This window comes from Xyrauchen texanus, chromosome 25 (assembly GCF_025860055.1).
Source record: "Xyrauchen texanus isolate HMW12.3.18 chromosome 25, RBS_HiC_50CHRs, whole genome shotgun sequence".
NCBI classification, from domain to species: domain Eukaryota; kingdom Metazoa; phylum Chordata; class Actinopteri; order Cypriniformes; family Catostomidae; genus Xyrauchen; species Xyrauchen texanus.
The window spans coordinates 12,882,104-12,896,873 of NC_068300.1; positions in this window are offsets into that span (position 1 = coordinate 12,882,104).

Genomic DNA, 14,770 nt, shown 5'->3' on the forward strand with positions numbered 1-14,770 from the left:
AAAACAAGGTGTTTTAGAATGGCACATAAATTTGCAGCCTAACTTTTGGAATAACCTTGGTGTCGGGTGCTTGCCAATGATGCCTTAAAACACTATCTAAAGTATGTAAGTAGCTCACAAGGGTTCAGAACAGAGCTTATAAGTATCTTCCAAAAGCTCTGATTGTCAAATGTACCTTTGGAATATTCTTAGTGTATAAAGTCTTCAAAGATATCAAACAAGGACTGCCTCAGGTTCAACATTTATGTGCATTCATTACTTAAGCAATCTTTTGAAGGCATTCAGAGTGTGCTGTATCTGTGGAATAGCATGTTGATGCTGGTTGTCTGGATATCTAGCCTCAAGGCCTGGAGAGAAACCCTTCAAGCGATTTTTTTATCTCTGCACAGCAAGAAGGCTTTGACAGATGTTTTCGATCATGTGGAGAGTTACCAGGAGGTGTCGGGTCATTTTCCAGCCAAAGCTGCCACTCCGAGTGTTATGTGAAATGAGCTTTACCAGTGCATGGATACACAGACTCAAGCTGTTCTAATGCCAGTGTAAGTGACTACTGGATTTTTTGTTTTTCTGCTCTAAGGTGAAGCCAACATCCACCCTCACACCAAGGGGATATTCATACAAGATGTACTCTTGCATTAAAACAGCTAGACGGAAAGTAATGGAAATGAACACACTGCAAAAGAATATGTTTCTATTTGGTATTCCCAATTCCCAATAAGCTCTATGTCCTCGTGGTGGCATAGTGAGTCACCTCAATCCAGGTGGCGGAGGATGAGTCTCAGTTGCCTCCGCATCCGAGACCTTCAATCCGTGCATTTTAACAAGTTGAGCGCATTACCGTGGAGACCTAGCACGTGTGGAGGCTTCATGCTATTCTCCGCTGCATACACTCACAACTCACCACGTGCCCCACCGAGAGCGAGAACCACATTATAGCGACCACGAGGAGGTTAACCGAATGTGACTCTACCCACCCTAGCAACCGGGACAATTGGTTGCTTAGGAAGCCTAACTGGAGTCACTCAGCCCGCCATGGATTCGAACTTGCGACTCCAGGTGAGGTAGTCACTGTCTTTACTGGCTGAGCTACTCAGGCCCAAGAATATCTTTCTTAATGAAACATTTTTTATTGTTTTCCAGTAAAATATTTGAACATCCTTAAAACAAAAAACTTTCACTTGAGTAATCGCAGAGAAACTTTTTCTTGAAAAGAAAAACGATTAAGTCTAAAGAAATCTAATCTAACCTAATGAGGTTCATGCTTAAAGAAAAAAAAAAGTATTTGCCAGTGGGGTAAGTAATATAAACTTGTTACATATTAGAATTAGGATTCTTTTTATTCTACCACATTAGAAAATCGATTTTCCTGTTTTAAACCTCACTTAATTTTGTTAGATTTCTCTGAAAACAAGACATAATCATGCTGCTTCTCAAGAAAATATTTCTTACTGGAAAAAAGTACAAATACTGATTAAGTAAAAGATATTTCTCTGCTAATATAAACACTTAATATGCTTAAATATACAATTCATACACAGTTGTTTAAAAACATGGCACTCGTGACACAAGATGCTGAAGAAACAGTAAGACAATGTCACGTACATTTACAGAGACCAACAATTAAAAAACTTGTAAAGATGGAATGTAGTCTGTGTATACGGCCCCTAAGAATGTCCTCACAATTCTTGATTTTATTTTGCCATTATCTGATAGTTTATTTATTTTGTATGCTTTAGGTACAATGTGCATATGTATGATTAACAGACCAACCCAAGCTGCATTAATATCTTATTTACTGTTCTTTTATCTATTTTTATCATTTTTTTCACCTTTGATCAGTTCTACCAATATGCAGAACCAATTTAGTCAGAGACAAAAGATGACAAAACATTTTAAATAATAATAATACAAAATAAAATAAAAGCATTTTTCCAACATTTCTAATTGGTTACTGAGGCATCATTGTTTCTTCTGTGTTCTGGTGGTTTTATTAACTTACTGTCTGTTTTAACCTTTCAATAGACTTAACAAGCACACAGACAGTAGAGTATTCATTGAGTTGGCACACAATTCAAGTAACCTCTAACCTTATCATTTAGTATAATTATAATTTTCAGTATTTATTGATTTTTATGAGAACACAAAGCTTGTTAACTTTACATTTTCTTAGTAAGATTGTTAAATTAGTTATTATTTATCATGCTCTGTTTTAAAGGAATAGTTGAAAAAATTAAATTATTTACTCACCCTCATATTCCAAACTCTCATGACTTTCTTTCTTTTATGTGATAATTTACACCGTCTTTTGAAAATACCTTTTACCCTTTGCCTAAAATGTGTAGACCTGTACTTTTGCCATTTTCTCCACCAACTTCTTGAGGCATCACCCTGGGATGCTTTTTAAACAGTATTGAAGGAGTTCCCATCTATTTGCTGGGCACTGAGTGGCTACTTTTCAAAATTATTTGGTCAGAGTCATCCATTACAAAAACTTTTTTTTAAATAAAAATTTTGTTTTGTAATTAAATAAATTAATATTTTGTCACAATTATACTTTTGTCTACAAAACTAATTTGAAACATTTAAGCATACGCCTTCAGATTTACATTTACATCAGGGACTGCAACATTTATTAAAACATCAAATTTGAGGCCCTATTTCAAGAGCACCACGTCTTAAGCGCAGCGATATACTGTATATTCCATTCCGTTTCCAACAAAATAGATATAATATATAAATATAGATATAAATGTCAAATTAAGTTAAGTTAGGAAACTCTGTGGTGCAGGCTGATAGGCCACCCTGGCACACCTTTCTACGTTAACCAATCAGAATCCCTTGTTTCCTCATCAAATTATATACAGCCCGCCTATACATCGTAGTGGCATGGCTGCAGCAGCATGGTAGCATGCAGCGTTTCTCCCTCCACCTCCCCAGCACCATCGGTCTAGATCTGCTCTACAGGGATGGGGATATTATTTTTGTTCAGTAGAAGCATCACGCTTCTCTGTCTGCAGAAGCATCTGTAACTGCAGCAGCATATTTACTCATGTCAAGTAGAAGTAGCAGCATGTGTAGAGCAGCTCTAGTCCACCAAGACCAAGTCCATACCATATCATACATATATATATATATATATATATATATATATATATATATAGAATAAAAAATATGTTATCCTACTCCGAGAGTTGTCCTAACTGAAATAAAGATATAAATACAGACAGCCTATTCATAAGAATTTGGAATTTTAATTGGACTGTATGCAATGCAATACAAGAATAGAAATATGGGCCATTTTTAACGTTCTTTTGCGCAATAACTAAATCCTTGCTGTGAACAAGTTTTGTCTGCCATCATTACAGTGCATCTTGGTGTATGGTGTTTAGCTGTGTAAATACTACTGAGGATGTTTGTGTTTCCTTCTGCACTGCTCCAGACCACGATGTACTGTATGTGTTCGCGATCGACCTATCTCTTGGACTGTTTGCTCTTGTCCTGCTCGCCCATGTCTCACCTGCAGTCTTAACAGTGTTACGGGACACTTGAAACCTGCTTTGCTGATTTCCCATTGTTCATTATTTTGTAATATATATTTGTCATATGTCTCTTTGTTGAATGTTTTGAGTTTAGTTTCTGTACAACATCCTTCTGCTTTTGAAAAACACTATACAAAATAAATGCACAAATCATGGCTAGTATTAAAAGTAATCAATTGCACTTTGATATAATTTGCTGGTGGAATTCCCAAACTGCAAATGCCGAAGCTGAGTTAAGACTTTGCGCCGAGAATAGACGGTTCTCAGACGTCTTTGCGCAGTGACCTACAGTATTTCTCAGGAAAATAGCAAATTGTCCTTTGCACCATTGTGTTAACATACAATACACCCATAGTTTGCGTGCAGATGGGCACAGATAGCGCAAACACTCCCACCCACGGCCACTTGCACTTTGTGCTGGCATTAAAAATTGTGCTTAAAAGATTTGGATAAGACGCAGTGCATGGTCATTGCACATAGCACTGTGCCTAGTGGGGTCACAAAAATAGAGCCCTTTGTGTTCTGTATAAGAAAGTAAGCCATACAGGTTTGGAACACCATGAAGGTGAATAAATTATGACAGCAAACACAAAAAGATAGTTGGAACATTTCAAGTAAAATAGATAGAAGCCAACACAGCACACAAAACTATAACATTGCTATACTGTGTAAGAAAACACAAAAGAAACTATCAAAGACCCACCAGTTTGCATTTGCTTCCTGTCATCCAAGGTCTTCCATTAAGTCTTGCCGGTTCCACTCAAAATTAGCCAAGATGAGGGGGGTGTGGATTGCTCAGGAAGGGAGGTTCAGTTTTAAACGGGACCCAACAGAGAAGAATGGGCACTGTCAGCCCTCAGCATGCTTTAATTAGGGCCTATTGTCGACCGTGTTCCCCCCGGTGAGGAGACTCGAGAACGAAACAAGCAGAAAATGGGTTCAGGCAGATGAAAGAGGGTGAGTAAAAAAGGAGCTGACTGTGTGGTGCTCAAACAGATCTTGACAATGTTTATGGGGTAAGTACACTTTTCAGGTGAAATCAAGCACCTTGTAAATTCATGGGTTGTTTCCGTCAGGTTAAATTGTGTGTGGGGTATAAAGGTTTGCAATGCTGCCAGAGTAAAAGCGCAAGTATACCAAAGATGTTGTGTGTAGAGCACTTCAATGTTGGCTGCCCCTAGAAACAAGTGCATACAATGGGAAAAGACCATAAGAATGAGAGACTGTGCTAAAACCTCAGGGGAGCTTCTGATGTATATTTCTGTCTCTTTCTCTCAGAAGAAAAGAAAATACTTATTTCACTCAAAAATATGATTATAAATTTACTAAATCAGCCATGCAACATGAAAAATAACCCTTGAAGTGTTGAACTGGGATTAAGGATGAGATCTGAGGAAGTATTGATTATTTTCATGCCACAATTAAAAATAAATATGATGTAGAGGAGACTGGGGCTAGTTGTCACATAAGGGCAATATCTCAGTAACTCAGTATACAATTTGTTAATACAAAGGCCAAATTGTCAAAACAATGGTTTGATATTTTTGTATGTTGCTTGATACTATGGAAGCCCGTTTCCAACCATATAAAACAAATTTGCTTTGGTAAATCAAAATTATGGTATACAAAGTCATAATTTTATTATATAAAGTCATAATTATGAGATTAAAAAATCTGAATTATGACACTAAATCAAAATTATGAGACGCTAAATCAAAATTATGAGACGCTAAATCAAAATTATGAGATACTAATTACATTTTGAGATGAAAAGTCAAAATTATGAGATAGTCCAAATTATGAGATACTTATTCAAAGTTATGAGATGCTAAATCAAAATTATGAGAAGCTAAATCAAAATTTTGAGATTAAAAAGTCAAAATTATGAGATAAAGTCATAATTATGAGATACTTATTCATAACTATGAGATGCTAAATCACAATTATAAGATTCAAAAGTCCAAGTTTTGAGATAAAATTCAAAATTATGAGATAAAAAGTAATAGTTGTGACATACCAAATCAAAATAATGAGACAAAAATCATAATTATGAGACGTTAAATCAAAATTATGAGATTCAAAAGTCACAGTTTTGTGATAAAAGGTTAAAATGATGCGATAAAATGTCAAATATTTGAGATAAAAAGTCATACTTCTTAGATTAAAAGTAATCTCATAAATATGATTTAGCAGGCTCTCTCAAAACTACGAATTAGCATCTCATTATTATGACTTAGTCTCTCATAATGACTTATTTTGTCTCATAATTATGACTTTTATCTGAAAATTATGACATGGTATCTCATAATTTTTACCTACAAAAGCATGTTTATTTTTTTTTTTTATGTTGCGAAAATGGGCTATGCAGTTATGCTGTTCCATTAATTGTTTTGTGCTTCAATTTAGCTGTTTAATTTGAACAGAAAAGCCATTTACCACTGAAAACTTACCACTTATTGTCAAAACTAGCAGGGCATGTTGTCACAAAAGGTTAATTAGTCCTCGTTTTTTTTTTTTTTTTTTTGCCCTGGGCAATGGAAACAGTGGAACAGTGTCCAAAAGCTTTTTTTGACATAAAGACTTTAAAGTGTCTATACAGAAAAAATATTTTGAGAAATAAATCCACCCTTAGAAATATTCACTGGTGTCAAAAAGTGTATCAAGTAGCCCCCCCATAACTAAAAGCTACTGAAAGATTCTGTATATACACAATGTCAGTCAGTGCCTCCTCTCAATGACTCTGAATTCAGGTCGGAAGTGCAATTACTGGTGGTTTTGTCGCTGAGGTAAACAGGAACGGAGCATGGAATGGCGGGAAACGCGCGGATTATTCATTAACGCCACTTCCTGAGAGAAGTGCGACAGCGCGCGGTCGTTTGAGAGGCGCTCTCGCTGAATAGCACGCGCCTGTAATGACAGCAAGCGCTTTAATTGGGTATGACACGGGATCAATGCGGACACGTCCGGATGCATAGATGTCATTTTCTAACCTGACGCCTTCAAGCTCGTCTCCGCGGTTACTCAGGTGCCAGTTGCTGTGGAAACCTGTATTCCAGAGCAGTTTTTTTTTTTCTTTAAATAAATATATTTATTAAGATGCGACAGAGAGCACTGGAGCTTCTGAAAGCAGCGTCGGATTTCCTATTAAAAGATACAAGACGCGCAGTCACGCTAATTGAAACCTGCCTGTCAAACATCCTATTACATTTTGTGCCACAGGATGTAAATGTGAGACTGAATTCATTGCTTTTTATAAAGTTCAGACTCAAGGCTGCAAAGTTTACTTCTTTACATGGAAAGTACTGTAAAGTGAACAAAATAGCAAATGTCATATAATAGCAAATAATCACTGTGCAGTAACATTAGCCATCATGTGTTAGGGTTGCTTACTGTGCTATGTTATGGATAAATTAAAGACTTTAATAAATGTAACAGCAATAATACAAAATAATGATAGATTTGAAAATGAAGCGTTATCAATGGGGTTGGTCGAGATGCTCTTTAGGGTGAACTTGACCTTTACAAGGTCCTCCATTACAACCTCCACATATTTGTCAAAAGCCTTTTCAAACGTGGGTGCCAGTGGTGTTTCGGGAGGGGTGTTGTCCTTCACAATGTACTGCAAATTTATATTCAGGTCTGGCTCTATTCTGAGATAGAACATCCTCTTTTCTTTCTTTTTTTTTTTTACCATACAATCAATTCTCCTTTGATAAAATCAAAGTAGTCCCACCCTACTTTTTTTTCTCTCATTAGATATTCATTTTCACTTGGAAATATGTCACATTACAGAAATGAAATGTGCTGCTAATGTCATTTAATGTTGACCTTAAGATTTTATCATGGACACAATGGTGATGTGCATTTATCACCTTTTCCAGGATTTAATGGTGCAACCATAGAGTTTCTGCTACAGATTTTTAACCACTACATTGAAAACTAGTGATATTTAAGTTTTAGCACACTGTTTTCTAAGTCAATTTTAATGGTATAAAATGAAGTAAAATCTACTTAACTTCGTGACATAATATTGATTAAATTGAGTACATTTAACTTGAACATTTCAGTTAATAGAGTAACTTTTACCTACAAGTCTGATGTATATGGTACTTAAATAAAATGAGTAAAATTTAAATGAACATTTTATTTAAATATAGAACATTCCTGAACTATCCTTTAAAACATGTTAAATTATGTACCACATGGCCAGAGGAAAGCTTATTGCATACTATGTACTGTAGACTATTCGACAACATTAACCTGCATTACTGGCATGATGACGGTGACAATCAACAGATAATTGTTTGATAATGAACAGTTAATTTTGAGTAGAAAATGGAGTAGAAACTTCAAACTTCACAAAACAAGAAGTTACCAAATGTAACAAAATCAACCATAGAAATGGGGTAAATAAACTTGCAAACAGTGAAACCATGGAAGCTCATTAATTATTTAAGCCTGGTGCATGCTGGGAACACCAGTTAGAATAGTTAAAGGTGCACTCTGTAACTTTTGTCTTTGTTTCATCTTGGACTTACACTTACACTTACACACATCAGCTTGGATGCAGTATCATTTAAAATCAATCATTTTCAGTTTCAGATGTCATTGTAGAAATATAGTTTTCACAGTCAGTCATGATTACTTTAATCAATGAGTGAAAGTGTCAAATAACAGGACGTTTACTGAGATTAAGCGAGTAGTATTTGGCTGGTCATGTGATTCTAAAATGGCCGCCCCCATGTGGGGACCCTCTCCATGTAGAATAAAACAGCTTTTATAAGGTTACTGATATAACTGGTGTCTTCATATAACTGAGTGCTCATGATTACCTACATACAATATATTGCAAAATTGCAATTCATGTCTTTAAGAGTTAAACTTTTTTAACAAGGAAACAATTACTGAATGCACCTTTAAGTAAAATGTACATATTTTATTTACCAGTGAAATTTGCATAAATTAGCTAATAATTATGACAAGGTTTTCGCCTTTAGGGTTGATACATGATAACGCACTGTAAAGATAACAAACAATCATAAATAATATTTACTTATAAGCTAGAGTATTCATTTTTATCTGCTTGAATTGAGTACAAATTAAGTTACTTAACATTTTCTGCTATATTTACTGCACCACAAACATATTTCTTTCAGTGTAGACTATTATAAATCATTACGAGTCACTACAGTGTATGCACACATACCGGCACTTTGACTCATCTCATACCACTTGCCCAAGAATCTACAGTAAAGTTATGAAAATACTCCACCTGAGCTCTAGTGTGCCTTGAATAGTCACAGCAGTTAATAATCAATTCTACGGCCATTAAAATAACATGAGAAAGTTTAGCAGAGCAAATAAATGCACTGTACCATGGTGAAGAAGGCAATAAGAGGGGCATTAGGAGCAAAGCCCACTTAACGGGCCCATCTCTGGACTGCTCTGATATCATTGGAACAGGCAGGCATTGAAACTAGCAACCTGTGACTTATTACTTTGGGAACGAATATGAGGCTCTTGCAGATGTAATCAAAACATGAGTATCTAAAATGCTGAGTTAATTTGAAAAGAGAGCTGCAGTTGTCTGTAATGATTTTCTGCTACTTGCCAATGTGCTACTACCCAGTGTGCAACAGCTAATGCCTTTGCAGGGAAATAACAGCAACTGGTCTTGATAGAAAACCACAAACCACTTCTAAATGTCTAACAATGAAAAAAAATGTATATTGAGTGAGTATATTTCTATGAAATGCACTAAAGTGTGTGTTTATACTCTAGGCTGTATCTCTATATAAACCTTTACAGAAATGTAAGGGGGCTGTAAACATATGCTGGACGGATGTTTTTGACCATTGCAGAGCATATCAAGTTTAAGCATTTTGCGAAGGAGCATGCCAAGTTAAAAAGAATTTGGATTTTAAAAAATGCATCTACGAGACATCTTAATTCATCGTTTCATTGGTTGCACTGCAAAAAGCATTGTGTAGTACAAGAACAAGTTCCATTTGAACAGCCCCGTATACCTTTACAGAAAATATGTAGGCAGCAAAAAGCCACCAAACTATGGATCTTGTGCTGATTTTTGCCAATCTACTGGATTTACGTGACTGTGTTATGGATTGATTTTCAATTTAATTTGCATGTAAATACATTAAAGAAAAAGTAACGTACGTTACTTATTTAAAAAGCCTCTGGGAATTATGGTGTAGATTCAACAAGTAATGCATTATTTTCATTACTTTAAAAAAAGTGATCTAATTATGCAACGAGTAACTTGTTATTCTCAATACCGCAGGTAATTTAAACAGCACATCAGAGGTGGTCGACCAATATGGTTTTTTTTTAAAACCAATGCTGATATTGATGAGATCAGGGTGGCTGATGACCAATATACTGTTTATACTGTTACTGTGATGAACTGAATGAAATTAAAAAATAATATAAAAACTCATTGGTTCTCATTATGTCTCATGACCTAGCATCATAACATCATGTTGCAAATACGAGGTTTCATGATATGAACGTAGCATCCACATTTAATGTAAGCGCTTTATTAATGATTTGATTTGAGAGTGAATAACAACTTAAGAAACAGGTTTGAAGTGACAGAATTTCCATTTTTAAGTGAACTATTCCTTTAATTTGCTAACTGGGTATACTGTGGTATTGCCCAAACAGAGCAAATAGGTAACATGAGGAAATCCAAGATCAACTGCCCAAAACTCTATTATTGATTAGGAATTGTGTCAGAAGTTGCCATTCATATCACAATTGGGTTTAAGAAATGAAAAACCTGGCAATTGTAACCCTCAGCAGAGCAAACCTAACCACATTCACAATGTGAGTCACGCCCTCTCTTCAAAAAACATAGTCTCATCTGTTCTCCAGTGGGGGCATTTTATGGCATCATATGCCACTAGATCTCTCACTCTCACAGAAAGTAGATGAGTGAAAAGCAATAAAAATGGACTGAAGTGAGCTGGGGCTGTTCCTCTCTAATTACTCTCATCTTTGCACAGCGAGGGGATCTAATAAAAGAGGAAGACTGTCATGGTATTTGAAGATAAATGTCAGCTGAGAGAGTGTGTGCGCAAGTGTGAGAGACATGCTGCATGTCTATGGTAATGTAATGTCAGGTAGGTGTGGTTATTTATTTCTATAATCAGTGTTGTACTGCCGCTCCAGTGCAGGGAACCCATGTGCGCCCCGTGCAGGTCGGGCCCTGGAGGCAGGAGAGCAGCACGGTGGTGGCGCACACAACAGGATGGTAATAACAACGCTCTCAACAACCTCAGCCAGACTGTGTTTGTCCAAAGGGGCCGGCCATTAGCAAAATCCAAATGTCAGGGGCACATGCTCGGGAAGGATGGAGATTGAGCTAGCAGGAAGTGAAGCCAGGGGGAGAGAGTGGATCAACAGAGATTATGAGGTGGACACTGGGGTGGGGGTTGATCGGTTGTTAAAATAGTATAAGTTAATAAAAAATAAAAAAGCCTGCAAACTTAACTTCTATGTAAGGGAAGTACCATGTTTTGCAATTCATACAATTTATATTTATATTTATATTTTATATTTTTTATGCATTTGGCAGACGCATTTATCCAAAGCGACTTACACTTGTTACAGGGACAATCCCCCCGGAGCAACCTGGAGTTAAGTGCCTTGCTCAAGGACACAATGGTGGTGGCTGTGGGGATCGAACCAGCGACCCTCTGATTAACAGTTATGTGCTTTAGTCCACTATTCCACCACAACGCCACAAGGGATAGTTTCACCCAAAATTATAATTCTGTTAACATCTACTCACCCTCAAAACCTTTACAGGCAACGTGCAGCTTATACAGACCAAAAAAAACACACTTAACGAGAGCGGACAACACAAGATGAGAACACGTTCTTGTGTTCAAACACAGCTTGATGGAGTGCAAATCTGAAGGCATAGATCTCAAGACATGTTTTTCGCTTTGTTTGTTTCAAACTTAATTTAACTTGATACAGCGACCTTAAAACAGTACGTTTATGGTGCAACGCAACCGAGACGGTCCAAAAGCATCCATCTGACACAGGTGTACATTTACTGTACTTTTAATTACATTACTTGTGCTAAAGTAATAAGTATAATACATTTCAAACATGAATTCATATGTATCTCTGTAAGCGTTTCTGTGACAGCTGAAGGGTGTGTGACAATTGATGTGAAAATATAATTTTTAATTTGAGTGGAAAAACAAAAACTTTTCTTGGAAAAGTGATTAAGAGCGTTACTTAAAAGAAAAATCATTACTAGGGTGATTACTTTTTAGATCAAGTAATCAGAACAATATTCTGATTACATTTTTAAAAAATTAGTAAATTGTAGTGGACACTTATTTTGAATAACTTACCCAACACTGTTCATGAGACTAAGTCGCCAATTTCACTGGAAGAGATGATTTGGGATCCTTCCTCGCACAAAGCAATCATATGGCTTTAGAAGACTAGAAATACTAAATAAACAGGGTTGGGAGGGTTACTTTTGAAAAGTATTTGTAACATATTCCGTTAGATTACTCAAGGTCAGTAACGTATTCTAAATACTTTGGATTACTTCTTCGGCACTGGTAGATTTTTTCACGTGCCTGGTTACATGTGCATGTAAAATTATTAGAAATAGCATTTTAGCTAAGCGTAAAGCTGACAAATTACACAAGGTTTATTTCTATTTCTTCTGATCAAAACTTACTTCTCTCTCTGCTCGTATGAATGTAACACATCATAAGAAAGTGTTTCACTGCTGTTTAAATGCACTTTGGATCGCATCATTTATATGTATAAATGTTTTCCATCTGAAAGGACTAAATATTAAATAAAACAAATGACAATAAAATGCAAAGTAATCTCTTCAGTAATCAAATTACATTTTGAATGTAACTGTATTCTAATTATCAATTATTTAAATTGTAACTGTAGTGGAATACACTTACTTATATTTTGTATTTTAAATATGTAATCCTGTTACATGTATTCTGTTACTCCCCAACCCTGTATATAAAATGGTATGAACTACAATTATGGCAATTTTATAGCACTTTTTGGAGCTTGAAAGCCACAATCATACCCTTTCATTGTTTGTAAAAAAGCAGCTAAACTCCTTTTTAATTGGGAAAAACATCTATGCTTCAAGCAACATGAAGGTGAGAAAATGATGACAGAATTTTCATTTTGGGGTGAACTATCCCTTTCAATTGTTTTTACTTGCATATTTTCTTATATGATCAGACTGTATAAGACATTAGAAAGCCTGTGTTTAAGGTGTACAGATGGAAGCCCAGCTGCTCTCTCTCTATCTTTAATGTGAACTGAGTATGGCTGAGCTGTCAGACCTCATTGGTGTATGATAGAGCACTTATTGTGTTAACCTTTGCCCTCCTTCCTCGCTCCTGCCATCTTGTCCTCACCGCGTAGGGCACTTCTGCTGACTGTGTGATCTGCCATCTGAATAGCCTGTACTAAAGGGGTCCCACAGGTTCACACACACTCAACACACACACATTCATACACTTTAGCACCTTGTCTTATTACCAGCGAATTATTTTTCCTCAACATTTCATTGAAGTGTTTCTGTTTATCTTCGTGTTGAAGACAATGGTGGACTGTTGGTTCAGGTGCATGGAAATGTAGATTGCGGACTGACGTTCATTAGTGTTTCTCAAGTACAGAATTACTCCACGTGACAAATATTCATATACAGCACACACGCAAACCAATATAAAGTCATACTTAATGATGTAATTCAGTAAAAAAATTACATTCTGCCATTATTTACTCACCCTCGTACTATTCCAAACTCATGCGCCTTTCTTTCTTCTGTGGAACTCTAAAGGAGATGTTGGGCTGAATGACAGTTTTCACAATCCAATAATTTCCCAACATTTATTCAATGAATATTCGGTTTCACTCAGAAATATGCTAAATAACAATTAAAATGGGTTTCGAATTTCCACGGACTCAAACTGTATAGAACAGAATTAGTTGCCCCACAACAACGAATCACTACTTGCCCTCCACACTGTATGATGACAGACCACCCACACATACACACATTCTGCAATGGCAACCTGCCTCGGCTCGGCTGTATCCTTAACAAGGTAATTCCCTAGTCAATCCAGCTAGAATGGATTGAGAACCTTATTAGCCCTGACAGAAGGGTGTGTATGCTGACATGAAGCGTGTGTGCGAGCATCTGAACTGAGTGTAGAGAGTGTAGAGATGCAGTGTGTCAGATGGATAATTGAGGGTTGTGTGTGTGTGATGCCATCTCACCATAATTGCCTGAGCTCACATGGGAGACCCTACCATGTCAAAAGCAACAAATTGAGGTAGTGTGTGCATGAGTGTATGACACCGAAACCGTGTCACTACTCGCAGATCAATCATGTCTTCATTTCCCCTCTCGCTACAAATGATATGATTTCATCTTTATAAAAACAGGTTACGTTCAATCAGACACAACATTTTGTAGTCTTTAAATGTTCAGACATGTCAATTTAGTTTGATAAAAGGGATATCATCCAAAAATGAAGATGATGTCAATACCTCATCCTCTTATTATTCAAAGCCCTTGGGCTGTTTTTTTTCCCATGAAACACAAAAGGAGAATTTTTTAAAGAATCTTTAAACAGTTTTTTCATACAATGATAGTTCATAGTAGCAATTTCTGTCAAGCTTTAAAAACAACAAAAATTTGTAAATAAATATAACACAAAAAAGCAGTCCAAATGACTTGTGCGCCATTTTCCACGTCCTTTAACGCTTCAACATGTTATTCACTGAAAATATTCCAGATTGTCATAGCTCTCAAATCGAATCTAATTGCTAATCAGCAAGCATCGGGTTTGACGTCAATGATGTTTGGTCACCAGATGCACGAGAACCAACGACGTTTAATGATGTCACTGACTTCTAACCTGACAAAAGCTGCCATACTTGATTAAAAGCTACAGAGTAGAGGGCAAGATTTACAGTGAATGTCTCAAATATTGATGTTTTCCTCAAATAAAGCTATCGTGTGTCTTCAGAAGACTTGGAATATGGCACCCAAGTGATTTGAACTGCTTTTACTGTGCTTTTTTTGGTGTTTGTTTGTGCTTTTGGCAGCTTGACAGACATGGTCACTATGACTAGTCATTGCAGGGAAAAGAGGTATGTGAAGATTCTTCAAATTTCTCTATTTAGAGTATGTTTAACAG